Raw genomic sequence first — 14,390 nt, 5'->3', positions numbered from 1 at the left:
AACGTGGGCAGCATGGGAAGTGAACGGTGAGTCCCACAGTGTGGAAGTTATTCGTGTTCACAGATCTTTACCTCCTCAATAGCGCTTTCTTATCTCCCTTTTCAACAAAGAAAGCAAGTCTCAGACTTAGAACTTGCAAGAAGCCACAGCTTCTAATTAGAATTTATGGACACTGATTTGTTGTCATTGCCTTTTTCTTTCACCTTTACTTTCTACTTGTGGACAGTGACCGTGGTTTTCCATTTACAAGAGTGTTATAGGTTGAATTGTGTTCCCCCCAACAAACTAGTATGTTGAGGCCCTAACTAACCCCCAGTACCTCAAAATGTGACCTTATTTGGAAATAGGGTCATTGCAGATGTAATTAGTGAAGATGAGGTCATACTGGAGTAGGTGGGCCCCTAATCCAATATGACTGGTGTCCTTATAAAAAGAGAAATTTGGAGACAGATGAGAACACAATGTGAAGATGAAAGTGCAGATCAAGGTGATGATTCTATAAGCCAAGGGATGGCAAGGATGGCCAGCAAACCACCGGAAGCTGGGAGAGTGGCCTGGACCACATTCTCCCTCTCGGCCCTCAGAGGGAACCAACCCTGCTGACACCTTGATCTCAGACTTCCAGGCTCCAGAGCTGTGACACAATGCATTTCTGTTGCTTAGGCCACCCAGTGTGTAGTACTTGGTTACGGCAGTCCTAAGAAACTAATACTAATAGTGATATTATTCTTCCTTTTTTTAAAAAATAGTTTTCCTCCAGATCAAAGGGCAGATTTGTTCGGTTCCTATTTTGTTTTTATTTTTGGCCACGCCACGTGGCATGTGGGATCTTAGTTCCCTGACCAGGTATCGAATCCGTGTCCCCTGCAGTGGAAGCACAGAGTCTTAACCATTGGACCGCCAGGGAATTCCCTATTCTTCCTTTTTGAAATGGACGGAACTTCAGTCACTATAAGGAAAGATTTTAAATATGCAGAAATGGCCAGGATTGCGAATGTGACATTGGAATGGCTGAAGTTTGGGCAACATTGTCCTGGATGACTTTTAAGCATCTTCAGATCTCAGATGCTTGCTTCTACTTCTTCTCTCTGCACCAAGTCAAATCAGGTGAAAGTGGAACAGACCGAAGTGATGTTAGGCATGACAAGGGTGACAGTATTACCACATCTCTGCTATTTCATCTGCTATTCTGGAAATTTAAGGAGGAGAAAGAGGGAGCCTGAGAAAACAGGTGAAGGGAAGTTGCTGTGCCCATTTCTCCAACTTTGCATTCCTAAGTGGCTACTAATATAGTCTCTCTTCCAAGTGTGCTCCTGTTGGGGGTTTCTTTGGAGTTGGGGGCAGCGCATCTCCTTGTGCTTCACATCCACCCCCAGAGAAGCATGTACTTAGTGTGGCTTCAGTCCCAAGCTCTGGCTTAAGAACCGTGACTGGTAATGGAAGATACTGCGCCCCTGGCTTTCCATCCTGACATCCTCTGAATCTACTGAGGTCACTTTGGTCATTGCACCGTTTGGATGACCAAAGCCTGTGAAGGGCTCGAGTAATTAACTAAGAACCAGTGCAGTTAAAGGACTTGAATACTTCACTAAAACTATTTTTTAAAATATGGATTAAAGAAATTACTCACCAGTCAACATGAACTGATAGGCGTTGTCAGAGATGGAGAAGATGTGCGGCGGGGCCTCCTGGTGCTTTTTCCCTCTGTAGGCCGTCACCACCTCAGGGTTGTACACCGGCAGCCACTGGTAGGTGTTGACGGTGACACAGAAGAGGCCTGAGTAGGTCTGAGAAAATCAGAAAATTCAACCTATGGATCTTGACTTTACTAAGAGAAGGAAATGGAATAAAGAGAGGTTGAAGGGTACTCACGTAGATCATCCAGGCTGCGTAATGCTCTTTGAGGTTGTACAACACTCCTGGCTCGTGTAGGTGGGTCATCATGGCCATGTCCTCGATCTTGTCAAATTTGGGAGGGTTCATGGGGAAGACTTGGTCACTGTTCGGAGTGAGTGTCTGGATATTGAGAGGAAAATCACATGATGAGTGGGAGAGCCGATGTGGTGACCTACCAGTGGGGTGAAAATGGTGAGATATTGTGGTGAGATTACCCCATTACCGTGGTTAACGTTATGGATCATTTCTGTGCCCAGAGATGATCCGTAAATAACTGTTCTTGATAAATCTAAGACTGGTCAAACTGTATAACGAATTCTGGTCTGATGCCCCCAAGTCAGCATGCCATTCTGTGTGCCAGAAGAGGGTTACAGGTGTGCAAAGTTATAGAGCCCTTCAGCCTCAGGGTGGCCAGGTGGAACTCAGGATGGCCAAGGCCACAGCAGCTTGCCTCTGTTTACCCCATTTGCTATGAGTGCTGCAAAGAGATCAAGCTTGGAAGATTGGAAAAAACTCTTCCAGTGTATTCTGTAAATCTCCACCTCAATACCTCTGCTCATGTGGGTCCCTTTGTCTGGAATATATCTACATTGAAATTACATCTAGCAACCTTCAAAGCTCTTCTGAAGTGCCACCTCTTCCATGACCTGTTTCTTCTCTCCCCTGTCTTTTCAAGGCTTCCAGAATTCCTTGCACCGCTGCCCTAATAGTTAAAACATTTGGACTTGAAGCATGGTCCATGCCTGAACAGTATTTTGAGACTATTACCTAATTTTCCCCTCTCTGTTTTCCCTCCCCTTTAAGCATACAACTGGCACTCCATTACTCAGGAAAGGTAGAAAATAGGGCATAAAAGCGAGAGAGCCTGTAAGCCTTTCTAGCGTTTGTTTTCCAAAAGCCCGAATCCTCAGAAGAGCTTTGAGGGTTTTACCGAAAAGATAAAAGGGAGGAGATTTGTTGATATAGACCAAATCTCTTGAGGAAAGGAAGCCCTTCTGCCCCACCGCCCTAAACTAGAGAGAGAGGGACATCCAAAATAGCATAAGGAAGATGGAAAAATCTGTGTGTCCTGAAGGTTCAGAAACTGGGGCGCTCCTTCCACTTCCGGGACTGCAGGGCCTGCGGTCTCCCGGGCTCCCGCACGCACCGACTTGCCAACGAGACAAAGGACGGGGGCGCGCTGCCAACGGCGACGCGTGGCGTCATGCGTCGCGGGGCGCGCCTCGGCCTGCGCGCTTGCACGCGTCCTGGGAGCCGCTGACGGGCCTGCGCGCCGGTGCGGAGCCGGAGGCGGGCCGCGGGGGCCCAAAGACGGAGAGGGCGGGGCCGGCTCCGGGACCGAGGCGGCAACACGCCGAGCGAGCGCCTGTGCCCGAGGGCAGCGATGCTGTGGTTCCAGGGCGCCATTCCGGCCGCCATCGCATCGGCCAAGAGGAGCGGCGCGGTCGTCGTGGTGTTCGTGGCAGGTGATGATGAACAGGCTACACAGATGGCTGCAAGTTGGGAAGATGAGAAAGTGACAGAAGCATCTTCCAACAGTTTTGTTGCTGTGAAAATCGATACCAAAAGTCAAGCCTGCCTACAGTTTTCACAGATCTATCCTGTAGTGTGTGTTCCATCCAGTTTCTTTATTGGAGACAGTGGAATTCCCTTGGAAGTAATAGCAGGAAGTGTTCCTGCAGATGAACTTGTTACCAGAATCCACAAAGTCCGGCAGATGCACTCGTTAAAAGGTGAAATATCAGTGGCAAATAGTGGCCAGTGAGAAAGTTCAGTCTCTACTCCATCCACCTCATTTGATCAGAACAACACTTCTGAAAACTGTCAGTCCAGAAATGTAGAGCTCTGTGAGACACCACCCACTTCTGATACAAAGTCAGATTCTGCAACAGGAGGAGAAATTTCAGGCCAGGCCACTGTGTCTCCAGAGCCTGGTGGATGTTCAAATCAGAGACCTACAGAGGAGCTCACCGTCAGAGTGGAAAGACTAACCAAAAAACTTGAAGAAAAGAGAGAAGAGAAAAGGAAAGAGGAAGAACAGAGAGAGATTAAGGAGGAAATTGACAGGAGGAAAACTGGAAAAGAAATGTTGGATTATAAAAGAAAGCAAGAAGAAGAATTAACAAAAAGAGTGTTAGAGGAAAGGAACAGAGAAAAGGCAGAAGATAGGGCAGCTCGAGAGCGTATAAAACAGAAGATTGCACTGGACCGTGCAGAGAGAGCTGCTCGTTTTGCAAAGACAAAGGAAGAAGTAGAAGCTGCTAAAGCTGCTGCCCTGCTGGCCAAACAGGCAGAAATGGAAGTCAAGAGAGACTCTTCCACAACAGAAGGAAGCAGTGTTGCGAGAATTCAATTCCGTCTTCCTGATGGTTCTTCCTTCACAAATCAGTTCCCTTCTGATGCTCCTCTAGAAGCAGCAAGGCAGTTTGCTGCACAGACTGTTGGCAACACTTACGGTAATTTTTCATTAGCGACAATGTTTCCCAGGAGGGAATTTACCAAAGAAGATTATAAAAAGAAATTACTGGATTTGGAACTTGCCACAAGTGCTTCAGTGGTACTGTTGCCAGCAGGAAGACCAACTACATCCATGGTACATTCTTCCAGTGGCGACTTTTGGACATTCTTGGGGACAGTACTTTACCCATTCCTTGCCATCTGGAGATTGATTAGCAACTTCTTATTTAGTAATCCTCCTCCTGCACAGACCTCGGTGAGAGCAGCATCATTGGAATCCTCAAACCTTGCATCCTCTAGCAACTCAGAAAAAAGGGAACCAGTCAGAAAAAGAGTGCTGGAGAAACGGGGGGAAGACTTTAAAAAGGAGGGCAAGATATATAGATTGAGGACTCAAGACGATGGTGAAGATGAAAACAACACTTGGAATGGAAATTCTACTCAACAGATGCAGTGTGACAAGGACAATATGTGCAGTAATCATTGTTTCTCTTATGATTTAAGTCAACTAAAACTCTACTGGAGAAGTGGGACTGCTTTATGTTTTCCAACTCATCTACAAAGTGTCTCTTTATTCCTGCTTAGTGGGTTAAAGTTGTTTAACCTCAGATAAGTCAAGAGATAAAATAACTGGCTGCTAGGTCCTTGTATATGGTAAGCAACTGCTAGAAGCCTAAAATAGCAAAAGGTCTGCGACAGCCTCCCTTTATCAGCTTTCTTGTTTAGTATTTCATATGCCCATTAGCCCTGTGCTCTCAGATGATATGTTTTGTTTAGGGCTGTTTTGCTCCAGAACTCCTCAGCCCACACAAAGTAACTGGTGTGTCACTGAATAATTTGATCTTGAGTCAGAGCGTTTTAACTAGCCAATCAGATGATAATTTGGGTTTAACTTTTCTCTTCTTGCTCATCAGCTGCAAGCAAAATCTTGTAGTTTTTAATCTTACTTAAACACTGGATAAAAAAATCTTTTCCAAAAAAAAAAGAAACTGGGGCTTGTTTCTTAGCAATCCTTCAGGGGGGGCAGTGACACCCCATGTGGTATTACTGAAAATGTGGCATGGCTCTGGGGAGGGGACCCCAATAGTAACTCCAGAAAATTTATTTCCGGCCCTGTGAAAAGAGGCTGACACCAGAGGTTAAGTTTAATAATAACAATCATCATCATCATCATCGTCATCATCATCTGTCTTGTATGCTTGAATTTGTGAACTGCGATTCATACCTACCATGTACTCTTTTTTAAAAAAATTATTTTATTTATTTATTTTTGGCTGCGTTGGGTCTTCCTTACTGCACACGGGCTTTTCTCTAGTTGTGGCGAGTGGGGGCTACTCTTCGTTGCGGTGCACGGTCTTCTCATTGTCATGGCTTCTCTTGTTGCAGAACACAGGCTCTAGGCACACGGGCTTCAGTAGTTGTGGCGCACGGGCTGAGTAGTTGTGGCTCGCGGGCTCTAGAGTGCAGGCTCAGTAGTTGTGGCGCACGGGCTTAGTTGCTCCGCGGCATGTGGGATCTTCTGGGACCGGGGATTGACCCCGTGTCCCCTGCATCGGCAGGCGGATTCTTAACCTCTGTGCCACCAGGGAAGTCCCCATACCCGCCGTGTACTCTTGATTCCTACACTAGATGATAAACTTTGGGGAAGCGGGACTGAGATTTGCTCATATTTGCAGAGTGATAGACACTGTGACCTAGACATGGTGCGTGTCCAGTAAGGATTGAATTGAATGGTGCTCTGTAATTCTCTGCATTAAATTAGGCATTGCCTCTGGAGCTCCCTCTGTAAGTCACTCTGCAGCCTAGAGAGTTCTATTTGGTATATTCGCCCATCCAGCAGCAATCTGTATCAATCTCTCCCTTAAACAGTCCAAACTCTTCCACCACCACCTTCCCCTTTCTCCAAAGCAAACATCATAAAAACTCTCAAAGCCCAAGTCCTCGAAGGAAAGAGCCAGAGGAAAGGTATGTGCCATGGCAGTTTTTACCTGCGACTTCACTCAGAGTAGATCAATGTGAGTCTTGTTCTATCTTCAGATTCCTATGGGCCAGCATGCAATTTCTACTATTCTACTCCAAAGGCAAAGGGGGATGCCCATGTTAGCAAGGACATCTGAGATCAACACTTACCCGGTTGTCGAGGGTCTGGACTGTGACTTTGTCATTTTCCTTGCTCTGGATCATACCTTTCACATAAAATTCCTTATCATCCACTGCAAAGCAAGCTTTCTTAGAATCAAATGGGAGATTTGGAGCCTCGATTCTCTCCTTCTCTGATTTCCACAGGTAGGGAGCTGCTTCTCCAAAAATGGCCATCTCTGCATCAGAGCTCATGACTGCAGGGGCTGGGAAGACCAGGGCTGCTGAATCTGGAGCTTTGGGGAGCTCCATCCTGTTATTTCCATTCAGACAGGGGGCCAGATTCAAAAGTTCCTGGGATTAACCTACGTTCTGAGGAATCCAGGACCTGGTATAGGGGCCTAGAGTGGGCAAGTGGGGGTGAGCTAAAGGAGATATTTTACTCCAAGAAAAAAGTTTGAGGGGACATCTCTTAGTCCAGCTCCAGGTGTGGAAGTCTAAACCAATTAGAGGAAGCCAAGCTGAGCCTAATAAAGGAGGCCTCAGAAAATACTTCCTTAATTACACATCACATTTGAGCCTCATGATCTCGGTGTCATTCCCAAATCTTAAGGGTGTCTGAAAAGAATTACTGGAATGTTGATAATTCCTAGTAGAAAGTTCAGATAGCCCAGTGAAAAGTAATGACTTGAACATAAAGTACTGCCACACTTGTTTAGCCAATTACAGGCAACAAGGTGATAGGAGACATTATGGCCTAGTGCAATGGTTCCAAACTTTAATATGCACCAGAATTACCTGGAGAGCTTGTTAAAACACAGATTTCTGGGCCTCACCCCCAGAGCTTCTGATTCAGTAGGTATGGGATGGGGCCTGAGAATATGCATTTCTAGCAAGTTCTTAGGCAATGCTTGTGGTGAATTCATCAGCTGATGGTGAATTCATCATTGTGGTCCAGGGACCACACTCTGAGAACTGCTGGTGTAGGGCCTTCTGACTCCAAGAGTGGTCCTTGAACACGTTGCATCAGCATCACCGAGGAGTTGTTAGACATTCAGAATCTCAGAACCACCCCGCATTACAAAACCAGAATCTGCACTTTAACAAGATCTCCAGGTGATTTCTAGGCATAGTAGAGTTGAGAAGTACTGGGCTTAAGGCAGGGGTCTCCAAACTTTAGTTATGTGTAGCAGTGTCGGGGTGTGACAAACAGTGTTTAATTAAATACCTGCTTTAGAACTCACTGCTTAGCCTGTGTGTGTGTGTGCATGTACGTGTATGGTGTGTTTATGTATCTTTCTGCCTCTCTCTCTCTGTCCACCCTCCCGCTCATCCCTCCCGTCACTTCTTTCCAAACCATCCCCTTTCATAGACCTTCTCTGTATGTGTTTTCCTTGCTTAGAAGCTAGAAAAATTTGGCTTAAAGTCCCGGCACTGAACTTGGTCAAACCACTTAACTTCTTTGGGCCACTAATTTCACTTAAAATGAAGAAGCAAGCCTAGCTCATTTCTAAGGCCCCTGCAGGTTGTGTGACTTTTCTGGTTCCTTTTCCTCATCTGCATTTGCTTTTCCTGTTCCCTCTGGACCTCTTCCCGTATCCTTCCTGACCCTCTACTTCTTTTCCCCACAACTCTTCCCCTTCTCCCTTTCTTTCTCTGCTTTTTCCTTTCCATACATTCTTCTGTAAGTGACCATAAAATGGAGTTCAATTACACACATGTATCCCCATATCTCTCTTAAGAAATAGGTCATATGTTTTGAATAAAGCCTTTTATGTTTCCTATTAAAAGTGGGAAAATTGAACATTTTATGGTTGTCTCTTGGAACTTCCCCCGCCCTCAATCTTACACTTTATGAAATTACTCTTCATTGGTAACTGACTGTTGTTTCAATATCCCTCCTTGAGATTCTGGGGGGATCTAGTCCTACAGAAAGAGGAGCAACTGCTTCCCTCTGGATCTTATTCAGGATAAGTTGCATTTCGATTTTACTTTGGCCAGCGGCTCTGCTGAACCATCTGTGTGCTCGTGGTTAAGTTTTCATAGTTAAGAGATTGGAGCTCAATATAGCACCGCAAAGAGGACCTCTGGCTTGCAGGCTTCATGCGGTTTAAATTTTCTCAGTTACTGCCTGGTGGAGAGGAAGAATTCATCCATATTGTTTCCTCATCTGTGAAGATAGTCCCTACTTTTGTGGCTTAAGTGAGTTTTACAACAGCAGCAGTTCTCAAGCTTTGTTTTCTCAGAACCCCTTCACACTCTTAAAAACCATTGAGAACCCAGTGAGTTTGGTTTATGCAGGTCATATCTACCAATATTTATGGTATTAGAAGTCAAAATTGAGAAAATCTAATTCATTTAAAGTTCCTATCAAATTCATTGCATGTTAACATTAATGCATATTTTTATGAAAATGACTATATTTTCCAAAACAAAAAATTAGTGGCAAGAGTACCGTTGTTTTTCATTTTTGCAACTCACTTTAATGTCTGCTGAGTAGAAGATGGATGGATTTTCATGCCTGCTTCTGTATTCTGTCTGTTGCTGTATGGTTTTTTGTTTTTTGGTTAAAGTAGATATAGAAAATCTTTCACAGATATATAATTTGGAAAAGGAAAGAGTATTTTAATTGCCCTTTCACATAATTGTGGAAATTCTTTTTAGATACTATACCAAAACTTGACACGTGGTAGTTTCTGTGGTAGTTCCTTAAAGGCTAGTTGCAATGTAGAATCTGAAACCATATCAACAAACATTATGATCTGTTGGTCTGTGTTGAACTTTGAATGAAATTTTACCCATGTGTAAACATCATACATTGATCATTTGGAAAATATTGTTCACTGAATTATACAGAACTTCCAAATATTGGCACGTTTCATTATACAGTATAAAAAATCACAATCATTAATATCAGTACTGATCTCATTAGAAAATTCAAATATTAGGACGTTGTCAAGCTAATGATAGTAGATACAAGTCTTACAAAATTTTAAGTTTTGCTTGAAAACTCAACTATATCATTAGTAAAAAATACTGTCAGTAGTTTTCCTTGAAAGGATAAACACACTTGACTGCTTTTTGAGAAACTGTGTGCCAGATATACAAGTCTGAGAAACAATAGTTTGTCCGCTAGTCATTCTTTCAAGTAAAAATGGTGCTTCATGAATCAAGTGGCTGGTTCATCTTGCAACTCAGACAACTGCACATGTGTTTTTCCTTGAGACAAATGTCAAAGTCCAGTGTGCAAAAGGAGTGCTTTTCATGGACTTCCTGTTTGATCATGTAGAATATTATAAAGATGTGGATAAATTTGAGATGTAGTCAAATTAATACTTTCCACTGCTGCAAATTTTAGGTCATTTTTCAATGAAGCTGGCTTTTTAAAAAAATATTTATTTATTTATATTTATTTTTGGCTGCGTTGGGTCTTTGTTGCGCGTGCAGGCTTTGTCTAGTTGCGGCGAGTGCTACTCTTCGTTGCGGTGCGCGGGCTTCTAATTGCAGTGGCTTCTCTTGTTGCGGAGCATGGGCTCTAGGCATGCGGACTTCAGTAGTTGTGGCACACGGGCTCAGTGGTTGTGGCTCACGGGCTTAGTTGCTCCGCAGCATGTGGGATCTTCCCGGACCAGGGCTCGAACCCGTGTCCCCTGCATTGGCAGGCGGATTCTTAGCCACTGTGCCACCAGGGAAGTCCTGAAGCTGGCTTTTTAAATTAAAAAAAAATTCTTTTTCACTATCAGTGTATGGCTGTGAAGAATACTATGACTATTAGTACAGCTTGGTGCCATGTGTTGATTTGTAATAAAGTGTCAGATCGTCTATCCATCCTTGCTTTTGCATCATTAAGTCAACACAGTGAAGAAAGCACATGGCATCTGGGTATTATGAAAATTGTTTTGACCTCATGTACCTCTTGAAAAGTTCTTAGGAATCTCCAAGGATCCATGGGCCACAGTTTGAGAATGGTTGCACTATAGTGTGAGGGAATCTCATCAGGCTGCAAGTGTATGATCTGACGTCATTTAGCTTGACTTAGTATTCAGCCTGCTACCCGAAGTGTCGAAAGTTGATCCACATCAAAATCATCTGCAACAGAATCTCTGTGGTTGGGACTGAGGAAACTGAATTGTTCTCAAGGGCCTCAAACACAGTGATGTTTGGGAGCATTATTTTGCTTTTATAAAGCCACTCTTTCCAAAACCATGGCATAGTCCCAATGGTCCAATACAAAATGATTTTAGGCAACTATTTCTTAATTTTAATAGTTATATTAAAGTCTATTACCTTATTTTAGCAAAATGTAAGATGCCATCGATTGTAAGATAACCTATTTTGTGTCCCACTAATAAAGGAAAACACCCTGCTAATTACAGTACTCCTTTCATTGATTATAAGATGCATCCCAAGTTTAGAGATAATATTTTGTGAAAATGTGAAGAAAGTTAGAATAAAATAGAATAATATGTGCTAACGACTTAGAGACAGTGAAATATCTGTTTATAGTAGTGATATAAAGCAGTGTTTCTCAAACTTTGGTGGGCATAGGAATCCAACTGGGAATCTTGTTGAAATAGATATTCTGATTCAGCAGAGCTGGAGTAGAGTTTGAGATTCTGAATATCTAAATGTCTCAGCTGATGCTGAGATAGACTGTCCAGACTTTCATAGCAAGCATATAGGGTAACTTTGAAAAACACATCTAAGAAGAAAAAGGAATCAAGGTAAATCAAAATATTAAGTGAATTAGCAGTACTGGTCTTAAATGGGTATTGCAAAATTTGTGATAGTAGTATAAGAATGAAGTCTGAAGTTGGGGAAAGACTACAATGACTCATGGTCAAACTATACCTTTAGGTCTCTTAGAAAAACAAGACTTTCCGTCTGGGATTCAAGTCACTGCGTGTGTTGAGGTGAAGATTTTTCTTCTTCCACCCACAGCTCTAACCATGACTCAGAATCCAGTATCTCCTACTTTTACTGCCTAGATGATGCATGAGTTGTCTCAGCGATATTCTTGCAAATGTGTTGTCCAGCCTACTCAAATGCCTTCAAGATGACTTTTTTCCCTTTTGAAAATTTTGGAAAATCATTTGGGGTAGTTTCTGCAGGCCAAAGATACTTCTTGCTTTAATCTGAAATCTGGCTCTCTGTGACTTCAGGATGTTTGATCCTCCTTTCGGCTCTTGGTAACAACAGAAAGAGTTCAAACCTTCTCCCCACAAGACAACTCTTCACCCATTTGATGGCTGCTCTGGGTTCTCCTTAGCTTTTTTTTTTTTTTTTTTTTTTTTTAATGTGGACCATTTTTCAAGTCTTTATTGAATTTGTTACAGTATTGCTTCTGTTTTATGTTTTGGTTTTTTGGCTGCAAGGCATGTAGGATCTTAGCTCCCCGACCAGGGATTGAGCCTGGAAGGCGAAGTCTTAACCACTGGACCTCCAGGGAAGTCCCTCCTTAGCTTTTTCTTTTCCAGGCTAAGTAGCCCCAGTGCTATCTTCATCTGTTTCTTCCGTGATGTGCTTCTGCATCTCCTTTACCATCACAGTGAGCTCACTCCTGTTAATCTCTTAAGTGTGACATCCAGACCACATGTTGTCCTCCATCAGCATGTGCCCTCACCTCTCCTGACCTAGGTGTCATGCCCGAGGTGGTGACTGCCCTCTGGCAGCCTCCTCACACCGATGGCTCACCACTCACTGTCAAGCAAAGCCCCTCAACGCACGCTGTGTGCGTCCGGTTGCTAAGTCAGATCTTGTCCCCATATTTATACAACTGTACTCTGGGACCCAGTGCTAAAACCATGTATTCTTGGCTGATAAAACTTTCCCTTGTTAGGTCTCATCCAACTCTCTTGGCATGACTCATGGTGTCCCTGGAAATTCTACCCCCAGAAAGTCCCCTAATTATCTGCTTCTTGGTTTTGAGAGCTTGACCTGCTTCCAGCCCTACACAGCTGTGTCCCTCCAACCATCCCCTCTGTTCCTGTCTTTAGGGGTCTTCCAATGGGGATGGCCATCCCAGTCTCCCTGACCTCCAGCACCACCTTCTGAGTGCTCCCCAACCCCTCTTACTGCTGTCAGTGCGCTATGACACTGCTCTCAACTTTCAGCCCTCTCCTGGGAACTTCTCAGCTACTGCATCTTGTCAGCAACGGTGTGGTCATGACTTAATTATACTTTGGTTTCCTTGGTCCTAATTCATCTAGAATTACTTCCAATAAACACAAATCTTGAGGTGGGGGAGTAAGTTTTTTTTATTACTACAGTGGACATAGGTTTGAATCCATTTCTCCTTATTCTCTCAGCATCATTTGTGAGTAAAGACACAGCTGAGGGGATTCACGGGTGCGGCCTCTGCTCAAAACACAGCAAAGTTAGACTTGTGTGAAGACTGAATCTTGAGCCTACGAACATCATGTTTGGGGCCAACCTAAGTATATTGACCTGGAACTTGTGTGTCAAAGTTCTGCAGTGTGTTTTATTCCTGTTAGTGTGATGAGCAAATTTGGGAAGCCCTGCTTCCTTAGCTGCATATTTTGTAATCTGCCTTTAGTAATACTTAAGTAATGGATTTTAATTTCATCAGTTTCAGATTCCTCTGAGTGTGGCAAGAATGAGAATGTGTAGAACACTGTTTGCTAATTTCAATTATTGTATTCCCAATCAAGATGAAAGTGACTCTTACCTTCTTGGTTTCCAAAGCAATTGTTAGTGTCCTTCAGGAATGAAGTGGCTTCTGAGAGAGTGATTCCAGAAATCAAAACTAAACAAAACAAAGAACAAATGAACTATGAAGAGTTTAAATAAATCTAGAAATTGTACTTTTCTAAGTTTAGCTACATTTAAATAGTACACAGTGGATGGTGTGGGATGGAAATACATTTTCCATTTTTCCCTTCGGTTAAGTCATCATTCTTTAAATAATTGGGTAATTACAGCAGTGATTAACATTTTTTTGAGTATCTTCTGTGAGTGCAAAGTACCATGTCAGCTCCTTAAGGGGGTATAAAAAAGGATAAAGACAGTCTCTACCCTAAAGGAATGCAAAATTTAGGAACAGTTAAGAGAAATGCTCAAATAAATCTTTGAACAAGGAAGAATAATACAAATTCTGTAAGCGTCTAAATGAAGTGTTATGGGGACTTAGAGAGATGATGCTTCCGGCTGAGGGTAGGGGGCCGTGAGGGGTCAAAAAAGAAAGGAGGGAGGGAGGGGAATGATCCGGATTGTAACTTGGATGCTTTTAGACCAGAAGTTGAATTCTTTGGCAATGAGAGAAAAGTTGTGAATTATGGGCAAGACTTCTTTAAGAGGTCTAGGAAGGGCACTCTCTTAAATATCCTATATTCTCTTGGAGAAGATGAAGGTAGGGTAGCTGATAACTTACTTGGGACTAAGGAATCTCAGTCCAGAAGTTTATAACCTACATGAAGATCTCAGTATACCCTAAGAGTCTGAATAATTTTCAATATCAAATTTAACTTAAACTTCCCATTTACCACACAGTACTTTTATGGAACCTGGGGAACATGTCGTGAAATACCATTTAGGCAGGAAGAGACATTTCAACACTTGCTTTCCTATTTTGGTCGTGTACTCTTGGTCTCTTCCTTTTATGAGTCTCTAATAATCTCCAGCTATATCCTAAATTTCTCACAACTTTCTCAGGAAAGGATTAAATGATTAAGTATCATATTCTGAATCCTTGGTTCAAACGAAATCACACTTGGAGGCAGAACCTCGGTTTTCTAATGCCAGCTCTGTAAAGTAGCTGTTGTAATTTCCTTGAGCTTTGGTTTCCTTCTGTAAATGAGACAGATGGACCAGAAAATCCCCAAGGTTTCTCTTAACCCTGTGAATGTATGACAGAAGGTATTCTGGTGAAGATGGTGGCCAGAAATCGAAGCATCGCAAGCTCCTAGAGCTACAGAACCCCTCTGAGGGATGCTCCTGCA

General features: G+C 43.1%; 1 pseudogene across 1 annotated transcript; it reads left to right on the top strand.

Annotated features, from left to right (window-relative positions):
- Positions 1–2,395: 2,395 nt before the first annotated feature.
- Positions 2,396–5,710, top strand: LOC309621343 (UBX domain-containing protein 4 pseudogene; annotated as a pseudogene). Its single transcript has one exon. The product of its transcript is annotated as a UBX domain-containing protein 4 pseudogene (transcript).
- The last annotated feature ends 8,680 nt before the right edge of the window (positions 5,711–14,390 follow it).

This window comes from Balaenoptera borealis (genome assembly GCF_965194805.1).
Source record: "Balaenoptera borealis genome assembly, contig: HAP1_SCAFFOLD_332, whole genome shotgun sequence".
Lineage (NCBI taxonomy): Eukaryota > Metazoa > Chordata > Mammalia > Artiodactyla > Balaenopteridae > Balaenoptera > Balaenoptera borealis.
The sequence above is the reverse complement of the archived record's forward strand: the minus strand, read 5'-3'. Positions and strand labels throughout refer to the sequence as shown.